At 35.5% G+C, this 13,723-nt stretch overlaps 1 protein-coding gene across 2 annotated transcripts in view; it reads right to left on the bottom strand.

Moving 5' to 3' along the window:
• FUT8 (fucosyltransferase 8) overlaps positions 1-13,723 on the bottom strand; it is a 122,718-nt gene that overhangs the window by 49,714 nt on the left and 59,281 nt on the right. For both annotated transcript variants that reach the window (XM_052692824.1, XM_052692823.1), the window contains exon 2: positions 8,840-8,916. The gene's annotated coding sequence lies outside the window, so the exon portion shown is untranslated. The remainder of the gene's footprint in view (positions 1-8,839; positions 8,917-13,723) is intronic.

Here is a 13,723-nt window from a genome sequence, read left to right as displayed (position 1 = left end):
CATGGAAGTTTATGTCTATAAAGTGTAAAATAGTTTGGTTGATTTTTTGTTGTTGTTTCTGTTTGATATTTTATGTTTTTAAACACTGTGTAAAATGATGTTGCCATGCTATAGTGAATAACACACAACCATTTCTTCATGAAATGCAACATTTGTAGGTTTATTTTGTTAAATTCAGATTGCTTCCTTATTTGTTATTTGTTTTAAATGCACTATCTACCCAAAGGAAGACCTCCTCCAGATCCCAGTACATGCTCATTGCTAACTTTCTTTACTCCCACTCTGCCTAAGAGATGAGCACACACAAATTGTCACTAGCTCAATATTACTTCTGTGTATAATACAGAAGTTTTCAATACAGTCTATTTAGAAAAACTCTGAGTCTCTGCTCTCCTGATAATTTATTCTTACGATGAACTACATGTGATCCAGCGCGGTTCCTTGAATGGCATAAGATTTATGCTCGTACTACATTTTATTAAGAAAAACAACCATAGATTCCAGTTTTTCCTGTTCCCTCACTGAGTTACAAGTTCACAAAACGTCAGTTTCTCTTATTACAGGACATCTTCATTCTCCCAGCAGTGAGCGTTGAAAAGCTTTGCAAACAACAGAAAACAAATTATATGTTATTGATCAGATCACCAAACGAACCAATAAACCACACCTGGGCATACACCCAGCAACTCTTTCTCAAAGTTTCTCCAGATTTGCCCGGTACAAAAACGAAACTTAGAGATCTTTTGCCTCCAACACAAACTTTGGAATTTTTTAAAAATAGGATTCTGTTAAATTTGTCATCTTCTATTTTTTTTTTTTCCTGGTACAGATATCAATATACTTAATTTTATACAATAAAATTCTATTAAATAAATATAAACATTATCTGGTCCTAATAGATTACGATCAACTGAGATAGAGCTACATCCTATGAAAACAGCACTCACATTACCAGTGAAAGATCCTTACATATTTATCATTCTGGTAATTCCAGATGATTTTAAAATGTTCAGGAGATTATTACCAATAATACAACAAAGTGGGACCAAAAAAATCCTTTTTTTTTTTCTGATAACAAACACCAGTTTCCCCTGAACACTTTGAGCTGCTATCAGTTCTATCAAAACAACCTCAAAAGAATTCTCATAATTTATTTATTTATTTATTTATTTTAAAAGATGCAGCTTAGTGATCATCTGGTTCTTAGCTTGTTACAAAATAACTTGCTCACTTAGGAAAAACTTGTTTCCAATCTGTTCCTGAATTCTGCATAATAAAATGACAGGGGAAAAAAAAAAAAAAAAAAAAAAAAAAAAAAAAAACCCAGAAAAAACACTGAAGAATCCAACTGAATGAAGCAGTTCAGAGGAAAAAGGGGGTGAGCGAGAAATAGCACAATACTTCATTCCTTCAGGAGTCTTCAGTAGTCATAGTGAGCAGCTGAAGAAAGATAATCAATTCATAAGTACAACAATCTTTAGATGAGTAGGACAGTTCATTACTCATCACAACTGCCTAAGAATTAGATGAAAAAAAATCAAAAGCATTAAGCAGAGCAACAAATTGCATTTCAAAAAAACAACGTAGGTGTATACAAAAAGAAAAAAGGATAAAGCATTTGTTTGTACTCTGAATGCTAAAAAGTATAGATTCTAAATGTGAAAACCAGCGTATGCTTGTGGGTATATACTCACTCTAAAGGTCACTGAAAAAGAGCTGAAATAAAAAACACTAATGAAAGTAGCTGGCAGTGACTTGGTGATAGTCTACAGATTTGAACAAAGCATACCTGCACGGACGCACTAACTTGCAAGAACATTCTGTTCAAATTATCAGTCAGTTAATTCTTCTGATGCTTCTTTATAGCCTGTTTTGAGTCTCGGTACATACAGTGCTAGACAAGATCTGTAGCTGTCAAGAAACCACTCAGAGTCGTATTTGGCATGCACCAGGGAAATATCTCATGCTCTCTGTCATCTACTCCTTCTCCAGATGATTTGTATACAACCAGTTACTAAATTATGAAACAGTAAATGCAAAGGAAAGAATGAAATGCAGGCAAGGGGCAATCATTCAATAAAAGACAAGTGGGAAAACAACAACAAAAAACAAACACAGGAGTGGAAAACTTGGAAGGATTTACAGAATTCAAGCCTGAAAGATTATTGCTTCAAAAGGCACGTATGTGGAAGAAACAAGCAGAGTGAGGGGGTGGGAGCATTTATGTTATCAAGACACTACCTGAAGCCATTAGAGTGCATGCATTACATCCAAACAATTCTGTGAACAGAGTTTAACTTTTCTTTGCACTTAGCATCATTCTCTGCTATGCTCTCTGCTCTAGAAAATCACTAAAATAACAACAAACTCTAGTATTAGTGTCGTTGTAAAATGCCCCCAAACACAAGAGATTATTTTATACTGAGCACACCCTACTGACATACCCTGATTGTTGCTACTGCACTGAACAGCAAATACTAAAAACCATAAGCTACCAGTTGAAAAACGTTGGAATCGTTGTTAACAGTTCTGTGATTCTGTAGTATGTTTGGAATCATGTATGTTTGCTATCATGCATGCTATCACTTTTGACTCAAAGTGTATGCAGCAGAACACAAGCCGTTTTCAGAAATGGCTTCAATGTATGCTTCAAATGTATGGCTTCAAATGTACCGCAAAGTTCCATGTACTGCTGACATGGAATGAATGTTCAATTTACTATTTGTGCAAAATAATTTTAGAGGCATCAGCACTAATTGTCTTCCTCCGTCCAACTAAGCTTAATAATTCAGATTCATATACAAATTATTTCATACTATAACACAGTTTAGAAATATCCACAAGGTAATAGCTACAATTACTAACTGAAAAACAGAGGTTCCAAGTACACATAAGTAACTTTTCTGGAATCCCCTATGAGAAACAGGTAACAAGCTAAAAGAGCATAAGAAAATAAAGAGTGGTAGATGGAAAAAAACAGAGTGGGACTAAATTACCACAACTATCTAAGATCTGTTTATTGAAAATACAAATAGTTTATATAGAGTTCAGTTTAGAAAAATACAAACACCATAAAATATTTTGAGTAAAATAACTTCAGAACATACTCCAATAGCATTGCTGTATTGGAAGTTTTAAGAACAAACCTACTGTTACCAGTGGCAGATTACAGCTCACACACACTTGTCCTTGCCCATGTTCCAGCTCCTGTTCATAAGATCTTCCATCAACAGAAACATGTCCAATACAGGTGACATTCCAGAGGCATCTTTACCATTGCCTACGATACAATTACTAGATGCCTTTGCAATGTTCTATGGAATACTAATCACAACAATAAGGAATCATGAAAACTCCGAGTTCCCACAACTCCATTAATTGCTTTCCAGGGCGCCCTTCCAAAAAGATCTGTGGCTCCTTACACTAGTTTTCACTCTCCTACTCTCCCAAAAAAACATCATCCTTCTCAGATGAGTATTATGTATGTATAACAAAAGCACACATAATTTTTCCATATTTGCTTGACTTCAGCAAGCTGAAATGAAGACTAGATAATCAAGGAGAAAGGAAGCATGATACAGATGGTGCATAAAAATCACCAACTGCTACAAGCATTCATAGACCAGCTGCACAGTGCTGAGTGGTGCTTTTGGGTCTGTGAGGAAAAAAAAAGCTCTAAGATCATTCACTGTTACAGTCACAGGACAATGAGCAATCTCCTCACATCCTTCTAATACAGGAAGCTTACATTTGTGCCAAAACTGCCATCTAACACCACTGACAGCAGTCAAAATCATTTGGGAATGTGGAAAAATGGAATTATTGTTCTCTGGAAGTTTGCAATCCCAGACTACTATCGGTCACCAGAGAATCAATTGGAAATATGAACTAAACAGAAATCACTGCATATAAAGAGATATTAAATGCATGACTTCTTGTGTAGCACTGCAATTGTAATATGCAGGAAAAAAAACAAACATTTTAAGGCAATGGAAGTTCTGAAATGAGATGAATCAAGAGTGAATAGATACATACACCAGTTCTGCCTTCCGAAGACAATTTTAAATATAGAAGTAAAAGGAGTACATTCTATGGTTAATAAATAAATAAATAAATTATTAATATTAATTAACATGGTTGGGCAGGTGCAAAAAGCACCGTTAAGAACAGGATTTTCTAAAAACCAATTTGTATTTTTCTTGGAAAAGCATACATTCAATGGCAGAATTACAATGCAAATATTTGGTCATAAGTATTCTACACTTACTCTGGCAGGGAAAATACTTCTAAAGAGAAAAAAGGAGTGATAAAACTACTGTAAAAGATGATGCAACATGACCCTTTAATACGCGTTTGATTGAAAAGAAGCTTGTAATGCCTCAAGATAAGGACAGATTTCACTGTATTTAATATCCCTGTTACTGTTACACATTATGTTTTACATAAAAGTTGGTGTAAAATGTTACCAGTAATATGCTGAATTTGGCTAAGAGTGAGACAGTTGCTAAGATGTTAGCAAAAGGAAGCGTGATACTGAGAAGCGTAATGGTATGACTGCAGCATTCTGTAACACGTTCATTCCCTCAGCAGTAAAGTAAGATTTCAGTCCCATTTTCAAAGTCAATGACAATCTTCCCTTTTTTTCATTCTCAAGTGGACAGCATGCTACACAGTCCTGTTGCACTGTCACTAATGTATCACCCCTCCCATCTCTGCTTGCTGATGAGCCTTTAATACCATTTAAAGGCTGATGAACATTTAAAACCACAAGAGAAGCTGAGAAAATTCCTCTCTCAAACTTTTTTCTCCTTTTTCCTAATTAAAATCAGTTTCTCAAGCATCTAATACCAAATACCATCTCTAACCTTTAAGTGTTATCTACACTAATATGTTACTAGATCTGGGACCGCACATTTGTCTCTATCCAAATGCAAGTTCTTCAAATAAGCCCAACTAACCAAGCAATTTAACAATTAGTGATCTATTCCTACTATTACAGTACTGTTATGTAATTAAATATAGAATTTTACACGTTTATTTTGAGCCATATAGTATTTCTAAGAGCTAGCAAAGACAATGACTAAAAAGCCCCCATTATTCAGCCTTAAAGGAATCCTCTTAAGGGCATGAAATTTCCCTGTTGAGTAACGTTGTTTTTGTTCATTAACCAATTTCAACACAGCTAATATCAATTACAACAAATATCTTTAGGAAAGATCAAGCTGATCAAAAAGTTGGTATGAGCATCACTGGGATAATTTCAAGTGCATCACTCTATAATTGGCAAGGCATTTCTTTTTTCTCAGCCATTTTAGACTCAGATTTACTTCAACATTTCTTTAAAAACAGAACAAGACACCAAAAAAAAAAAACCAAAAAAACAAACAGCCACAACTGAGTGTAAAAGCAACTGACAGGTTCTGTCAGTTTCTGAAGAGTTTCTTAGCTACCATTTAATAACCAAATTGTAAACACAATAGAATACTGCAATACGTGTAATATGATTACATCATACTATATAAAAAAGAAACCACTGAATGTTTCTATATATAAGTAATCCTGACATTTATCTACATTTGACAAAACTTTTTTTGTTTTTAATCTTCTCCTATTTGTACTTGAAGCTGACAGCTACCAGAACAGAGTCAAAAAAAAAAAAAAAAACAGATCAAAGGAAACAGATTTACAGAACCAAGAATTGGCCACCAAGTAGATCTGAACGTGCTATCAGAAAAATTGAATTCCCACATCGATGCAGGTTTTTGTCTTTATGATCTTCATTTGGTATTACATATGCTGCATACACATTTAGATGCATGACAGACAATGACATTTAGCTACAACAGGTTAAAATCATTCAACCGGTCAAACTCTAAAAATTACAAAACATATTTCTGATTAAAGAAACGGACACGTAAGCTTTCACTATATTAACATTCTCAACCTGCATCTCCCAGTTACTGACATATTACCAGTACAAGCTATATGAAGTTATTCAGTTATTTGGGTTAATTAAATGCCTCTCAATTCCAAAATAAGAATAAGTTATTATTTCATACATATGCTTATTTCAAGTAGCAAGTTCATATTTGTTCACCTCTTGGTTTATTCTTGCCTATTTCCTCTGATCTTACCTCCTTAAATCCTCAATATTTAAGTCTTAGTTTGGTGTAAAAGATTATATCATTTATAAAGTCTGAAGTTAGATTATCAATGATACTTGAAATTTGATTTTTCAGGCACTATAAAAATACTAATTTGTAGCCAAATAATATCCATCAGAATAACTTCTCATATTCCCATTCAATGTTTAAGATCTGGAATATTTAATTTAAATTCAGGTCAATTCATGACGTAAAGTTACTTAGACCATTAGAGGAAAAGGTTTCATCCAAAAAATAAAAATCCAAAACTCATTGTAATACACGGAAAGATTATATGCTGCTTCTGCAAACAAGAAAGATACTGGACTGAAACTTTAGAAACACACAGGGATGGTTCAGCTTTGATCTTGGTAAGAAGAACTAAATAAGCAACATACTCCTTTGGAAAGATATTTTTCTTTTCCATTGGGGATCACATGTTGATACATTTTGACCCGTAGAAATAAAAAATACCTATTCAAGATTTCAGGTGCCCATTCAATGAATTGAAAACTCAACACATACAAGCCTTTTTCAGGGAGTATTTATCTTCAAAAGCCTCTCATAGACAAAAAACAACTTCCAGCATTTCCAATCAAGGATCAAAATGTCTTTCAGAATATGAAAAATTCACCATTCAGCAAAAAGGAGTTTCATGCAGTTCTAAACCTCAGTGTTCCTTCAGTTAGGAAAGAAGGACTGATTCTCTAACAGAGGAACAATTGCCACCATCACCAACAAACCAAGGCAGCGTGAGCACAGCACAAACTCTACTACAGAAACTAAATATCAACAAGTAAAATATCAACAATAACACATACATCCAGGCTCAAACTAAAAACAAATATAGATCACCCTTTTAATTTTACAGCGCTTTGTAACATCAACTACACAAGCAAACCAAATGGGTACACAGAAAAATATGTAAAAAGACACAGAGCAATTACTGTATTATGAATTTGTAGGGCAGCACGTTCAAGGGATCAGCAAATTCTGAAAATAAATGGTTTGCACGATCCTTATAAGTTGATACATATTTACAGGTTTTACATATAGGGAGGAAGAGAGACTATTACAGATGTTGCCTGCTAAGAGATTTTCAAAACTTATTTTCTATCATTGTTTCTATTCAGTGCTGGAAGGTCACTCCCTACTCGCAGCAAAGACCAGGAAAAATTTGGCAAGATTACCCAGTTTTAGTCCAACACTGTCACAAAAGCTGTACTCTGTTCTATTCAAAAATGACGTCGGCTATTTCTGGCCTAATAACTTTGACACAGCCCTTCCACAAGTTGGACAGATTGACTGACTTTCTGCAGCCTGAATGGTCAGGTTATGCTCTCACACTCATTGTTACCACCTGCATGTTCTTGTTTCTTCCTTTGCATTGTTTTAACACTTTCTGAACTCTTATCTGAGTTAATCCAACCCACTGACACACCTTTTTGCTATATTTCTGACATAAATCAATTCACAAATGGTTTCAACATAGTCAGAAATAGAACAAAGTGAAGTGAGAGCAGTGTTCAGGAAATACAGCCAATGTCTTCCAACTGCAGGCTAACAACGGCCAACCCAATTTGAGGAAACCTATCTCCATATTCTTGTTCTATTTTGGCCAAGAGATCCTCAAAAATTCTTTTTTTGTTGTTTTTTAGGTTGTTTTTGTTTTTTAAATCATCCATCAAATCCTTAAGTAACCTTCAAGAGTTAATTCCATATAAATAGATCACAATAATTCAGACTACTTTAGCTGTCTTCAGATAACTTCACAATCATTACTGAAATTGTGTGAACAGTAAAAGCATCTCATCTGCAACAAACTTGCTCTGAGATGGTTGTGAAACTCAGTCTTGAAAGTTCAGGAAGCTGTTAAAATCTTCTTATGCTTACCATAACCACTAATGATCATAAGAGTCTTTCCTATAGTTGCATCAAACAAGAATAATGTCATAGCAGGCTTGGGTTCTAGATTCGCACCTGAATTCACATTTCAGTGAAGTTCATTTCACTCTATAATCAGTATTTAAAAAGAAGATTTTAAGATATATTTATTAGTATTCATTTATTTAAATGCATGTTACAGCTCATGAATAGACCTTCAAAAGCATATGAGCATGTAACATTACATTTTTAATATGTCACTATTTGAGAAAACATAGCCCTGGATTTAGAATATCCCAAAGCACACAATTATTTCCAGCTGCAATTATGTAGTTCTCACAGTTCTGACAGAGAAACCTGGGAGAATCACATGCGTTGTATAACTTCTACAGAAGTACTGCTTATCTTTGACAAATGCAGTATCTGCAATTCAGAGAAGATGAAAGGACCTAAGAATAGAGATGAAGGATTTTTACACAGAAGAGAGAATACACAATGTATCCATAAAACAATCACTTTCTAGAGGAGATAGGGAAAGAAAAGGAAGGTGAAACAGGTGTTCGACTGACTCAGTTTTGTCAACACTCTGACATTAAAGAAAAAGGCATTCTTCAAACTGAATCCACAAAACATCTAGCAAAGGACCCGACCTCTGTGCTGCAAAGTTTGCCTTCTCCAGATGACACTGATTTGCCATTAGAAGGGCAGTTTTCAGTTGTTACTTAAGAAGCACAGTTCCTCATCTAGCTTCATCACATTAGCCATAGTCTTGGTGACAGCAATATCACAGAAATAAAGAAGTATCTACTTACCAACAATAATTCCTGTTCAAGTTAATACTTTCCAGGACTCTTCTTCCTCACTTTCATTTTGAAGCCTAGTTAATTCTCTGAAAACAGAGGAGGAAAAGAAGATTGTTAATTTTTACCCTTTTTCTTTTTAAATCTTTATATGTGTTTTCATCCTTTATCCACTACATACAGTCAAGAGATGCGTGTAAACATCCATATTTTTAAAAAGTTGCTCTGTTTTATGATTAGACAACTGACATGTCTCGTAACTCCCATGAAAACAGAAATCAATAGACATAAATAATCTTTCTTGATACTGCAATTTGAAAAAAATAGCAATGCCTGCTTCACTCCCATCCTCCCCTCACCCCCCCCAAAAAAAAAAAAAAAAAAATAGGCTTTCAAGGCAGCTGGGAAACAAACTCAGGATGTGAGGGGAAAAGAAAGCAGCAGAGTAATTCTTTGTATATATATAGCCAGGCCTGGGTGGGGGAGGGAAAGAACTGTAAAAAATTATAGCCCAAGGATTCTAAAACAGTCTCAGATGGCAAACGTAAAATAAACTACTCAAACTAAAATATTTGCTACAAAGGCAAAAATAGGATCTACCTTTAAACAACATATGAGAAAATTAAACTGGTCTGTTTATATTTTTACATAACATGCATAGCAGAGTGTACATACTAAGGAAGTAATTGTCTTCAATGAAATCTTACTTTTGAGTTATCAAGGTGTATGGAACTGCTGAATCACAGCCTGAACCTCTGATTGATCACCTGAGGCGAGCAATGAGTCAGCCAGAGGAGCACAGGTGAAGGCAATTCAACAATTCACCTGTGCTGCCGGAAGGGGTGGAGCCTGGCTGTGCCTCTCCTAGATCTACTGAAGAGCTGGCTACCGGTGGGAAAGGATCTCTTCTGGAGATCCCTCCTCTGAGTTTTGCAATGAGCCCAGAATATGGGTAAGCATTCTATCTATTTTCTTTTTATTATTATAATCTGCTTTGTCAAACTCTCTTATTTATTTCATAACTATAACAGCTTTATATCCACTGACTATACCCAAGGCATGGAGTTACTGCATCACTTCGTAACTGTGGTCTCATTACCTCAGAACAGCTGCAGATACTGAACTAAGTGTTGCTTGAGACTGTTGAAGAGAAAAAGCATTCAAGAACTGCAAATAGCAGACTTCAAGATAGTATAAATTGGATATTGAAAAAGTTAATTTGTGAGCCTGACTTCAAGGAAAGGGACAAAATTGGGGAAGCTAGTAAAAAAATAAAAAATAAAAAATAAATCAGAAACTAATTAAAGTAACAACAGTGCCAGGAACAGGACTGAAGAGAAAATGATAAGTGCATCTGCTAACTGTCTTTTACTGCAATGAGAATTCTGCCAACCTAATCTTATTTTTGCCGAAAAGTTATTAAGTGACCTTATATTTTGAAAAGAAGTTGAGCAACTATACAGGCAACCCTAAATTAATTTCACAAGTGGTAACATGGAGAAATAATTTTTTTGAGAAGGCCTAATTCTTCAGGGTTGTTTTTTTTCATTCACGTAATAAATTATTTAAAACAAGCTTCATCTATAAGGTCAGAGCCCATGAACTTCCAAAAATGGTATATCTGGGGTGAGATGGCTTATTTTCGTTTCCATTTGAGATGGATGGTTTCAGTATACTTCAGTTAGAGCAGCACTCAGTAAGGCCACACAGCTTCTCCTGTAACAAGGATCTGAGAAATCCAAACGAAAACACGACACTGTTACCATACATAACAGCAAGAACAAAAGGGTGTTTTGTGTGTGTATTTTGTTTGCTTTTAGCTTTCCAGCAAAACCAAGTTATTCCTATTGCATCTCTCATTACAGAATCATAGAGTTACTAGAGCTGGAAAGGACCCTTAAAGGTCACCCACTTAACTTGACTGCAGTGAAGGAGTCATCCAATCAGCTACACTACCTGTTTAATGAAAATGGAGAGCTGAAACTATCACCCAAAGGTCAGCCAGCAAGCCAAGCAAAACTGAGTATGGAGCCCATCTGTACCAAGAGGAAGCCTTATAACGAAGCTAATAGAGCACAGCTCACTGTGATGATTAATTCTAATTTCATGAGGCATCGTGTTTTATCTTCTTAGAAGTTCATATTTACAATTCCAACAACAGGTAAGCAGTACACTGTGTGAGACGTGCGTATGGAAAAATAGACTGAGGCAGATGGGCTCATAGTAAACATGAACTGGCAATGTTAACATCTCATGTAATGAAAAGAATTCTTAGTAAATTCACAAGTTGATTTATCTGCAAGCAACTTAATCAAAGGCAGTACCAAAAGGCCAGAGTCATATGAGGCTGGATCCAAAGTCCAAACAGGTTGTGAATACTGCTAATGTAATTTGAATGGAACTTTAAAAATACACAAAATATGAATGCAAAATAGCAAGAGAAGTGAATTCAAGGATGCCAGCCACATCACAGGTCCCTGCAACTACTGGGTGTTAGACGAAAATATTCATGGCACTCCAGGAACGTGGAGGGGAGAAAAAAATTCCCTTCCCTCCCCATCCCCATATGATGGGGTCAAGCATTTAAATTTGATTACAGATATCAGACCCATACTCCAGGCCAGGACTACTCTCCCACTACTACAGGAAGAATCACCTCACTCAAAATCCCATCTTTGGTCGATGACAAATTGCCTCTGCTTTGGAAGAGAATGAATAAAACAGCACAACATAAATTATGCACCACAAGGGCAATAAATAAATAAGTAACTATTCCCTCCTGTTCCATTCACAGGGAGGCTTACCAACGGAAGCCTTGAAGAACAGATCAGGTAAAAATTGGACTCATTACAACCAACAACAATCAATTCTTTTCTCAGCTTCCCAAGATTTCTGATATTCCAGAACCAATAAATCTCAAATGCTCATCTATAACTTTTGCCTCTGGGTTCAATCTTGTCATCTAATGTAGCCTCTTTACGTAATTGTAGAAAAGATCATATGAAACCACTGCTTTTCATTCTCACCATTACTAAGTTTTCAAGACTAAATTTCATCATCTGATTTTTCCAGAGTTTTGGAACTGAATTTCTCTCTCAGACATATTTATTTTGTGCTCTCTCTCTCTCATGCACTCTCCAACACTCAACAAAGACTGTTCTTATTTTTTCCTAGCTTCACTGGCCAAATTTTCTTTCAAGACATTGAGTTCAACATAAGCATAATCCCAAAAATTCTTTTCTTTCCTGAATTTTTGAGAGACTCAGTATTTTGAGTCTGACTGATCAGTATTACAAACCATGTCCTAAATGCAAATTATTTATTGGCTGGTCCTAACAACTTTTTTTAAAAGCTATAAACCACCTTGTGTGTCTTTGAACCATGTGAGAAGAAAAGAGATAGGGTTGTGTTATGGCCCAGATCCCTCTACCTCTGATTAGCATTCTAGTTATGCCAGGAGTTCTCGTCAGCACTGGAGTATGTAAATCCACTCTATTTTTAAGTTTTTTTTTGTGAAACTTAAACCACTATTTATTGCTCCAAACACATAATCCATCCTCTGCTACTGAGCACTATCATCATTTCTTCCTATTCAGAAGCAAACAGACCAGATTTTTAGCAAAGTCAGTAACTTGCTCATTTCAATGCTGGCTCTACTATTTCAAGTATCTGGCAGGGAAGTGACTAAAATTGAAGTGACAGAAAAAATATTACAGGAAAAGAAACAATTTATTCCAACAAAGTCATTTTTAAAAAATAAACAACAAGAGTTAAAATGCTACAATGAACATTTTTTCATACTTAGTAAATAACCAAAAAATAATTATTCCTTCTGTAAATCAGGTGAAACTCCAAAGCATTTTCAAGTTTAAAGACAAAAGAGAAAGTTAACCTTACGGGGAAGACAAGCAGTTATTTGGCTTCAATAATGCATTTGATTTCTTCCACCCTGCAGTACATCTGCCTGGAGTCAGTGTTAAGCTGCTGATACAAAGCGAGTTTCCTTAAACAAATGTATTAAAAAAGTACAACCCAGGGGAACAGAGTTAAAAATAATCTTTATATGTATAAAATATTTTTTACATGCACTAGTCAAAGATTCCTTACTATTAGCAGCTTAGGAAAAGCTACACCACACTGAATTCATAATATTCAAGGATGAAAGTCCTAACATCTAACTTCTCCAGCATGGCGAATAAAGGCTCTGAGGATTCAGCCATTAGCAGTGACACACAGAGGATTCTTCCTGTGCTCCCCATCGAATAAGATTTACATTACTTGCATTCATTTTTCTATTATCAGGTATCACTTCGCGACTTTGGTCTTGGTTTATACCCTGTTATAAAGTCACTTTCTGATATCAAAACTTTGACACATACCAGTTTCAGCCTACAGAACTGATAGAGAATGGTATATAACTAATGGATTTCATTAGATACAATTAATGGACTTCTTTCACAAACATATCTAAAGGCTGATCTAATAACTATGTTATTGAACAACATCCCACATACAAAAACACTTTCAATCTATTAGTCTGTGAAGAGGCAGGTCACCCCAGATGTACTAAACCAACAGGACATCGAACTGTTTTCCTAAGCTCTCCCTCCACTCCCTTCTCAAGAGGCACTGGCTCAGATATTTGACTCATTTTTCCCTTTTATTTCAAAAACAAATGGCTCTCGCTGACATCACAATATTCCCATAAGGCAGACTTGGGAGTGCCCCCATCTCTGTACTTCTCATTATACAAAGTTTCATGTGTGCTATAATGAAATTTCTACCACATCATACACTTGCATGTGTGATGCAGATCTGGGGAAATTTGGGGAAGACATGGGAAGTGCTGGATTTCTCTTAGCTGCCTGCAAACCTGAAAAGCGTATGCTGCGCTTC

Source organism: Tympanuchus pallidicinctus, unplaced genomic scaffold, assembly GCF_026119805.1.
Source record: "Tympanuchus pallidicinctus isolate F22 unplaced genomic scaffold, pur_lepc_1.0 scaffold3, whole genome shotgun sequence".
NCBI lineage: Eukaryota > Metazoa > Chordata > Aves > Galliformes > Phasianidae > Tympanuchus > Tympanuchus pallidicinctus.
Note: the sequence above shows the minus strand (reverse complement) of the source record. Positions and strands in the feature narration are given on the sequence as shown.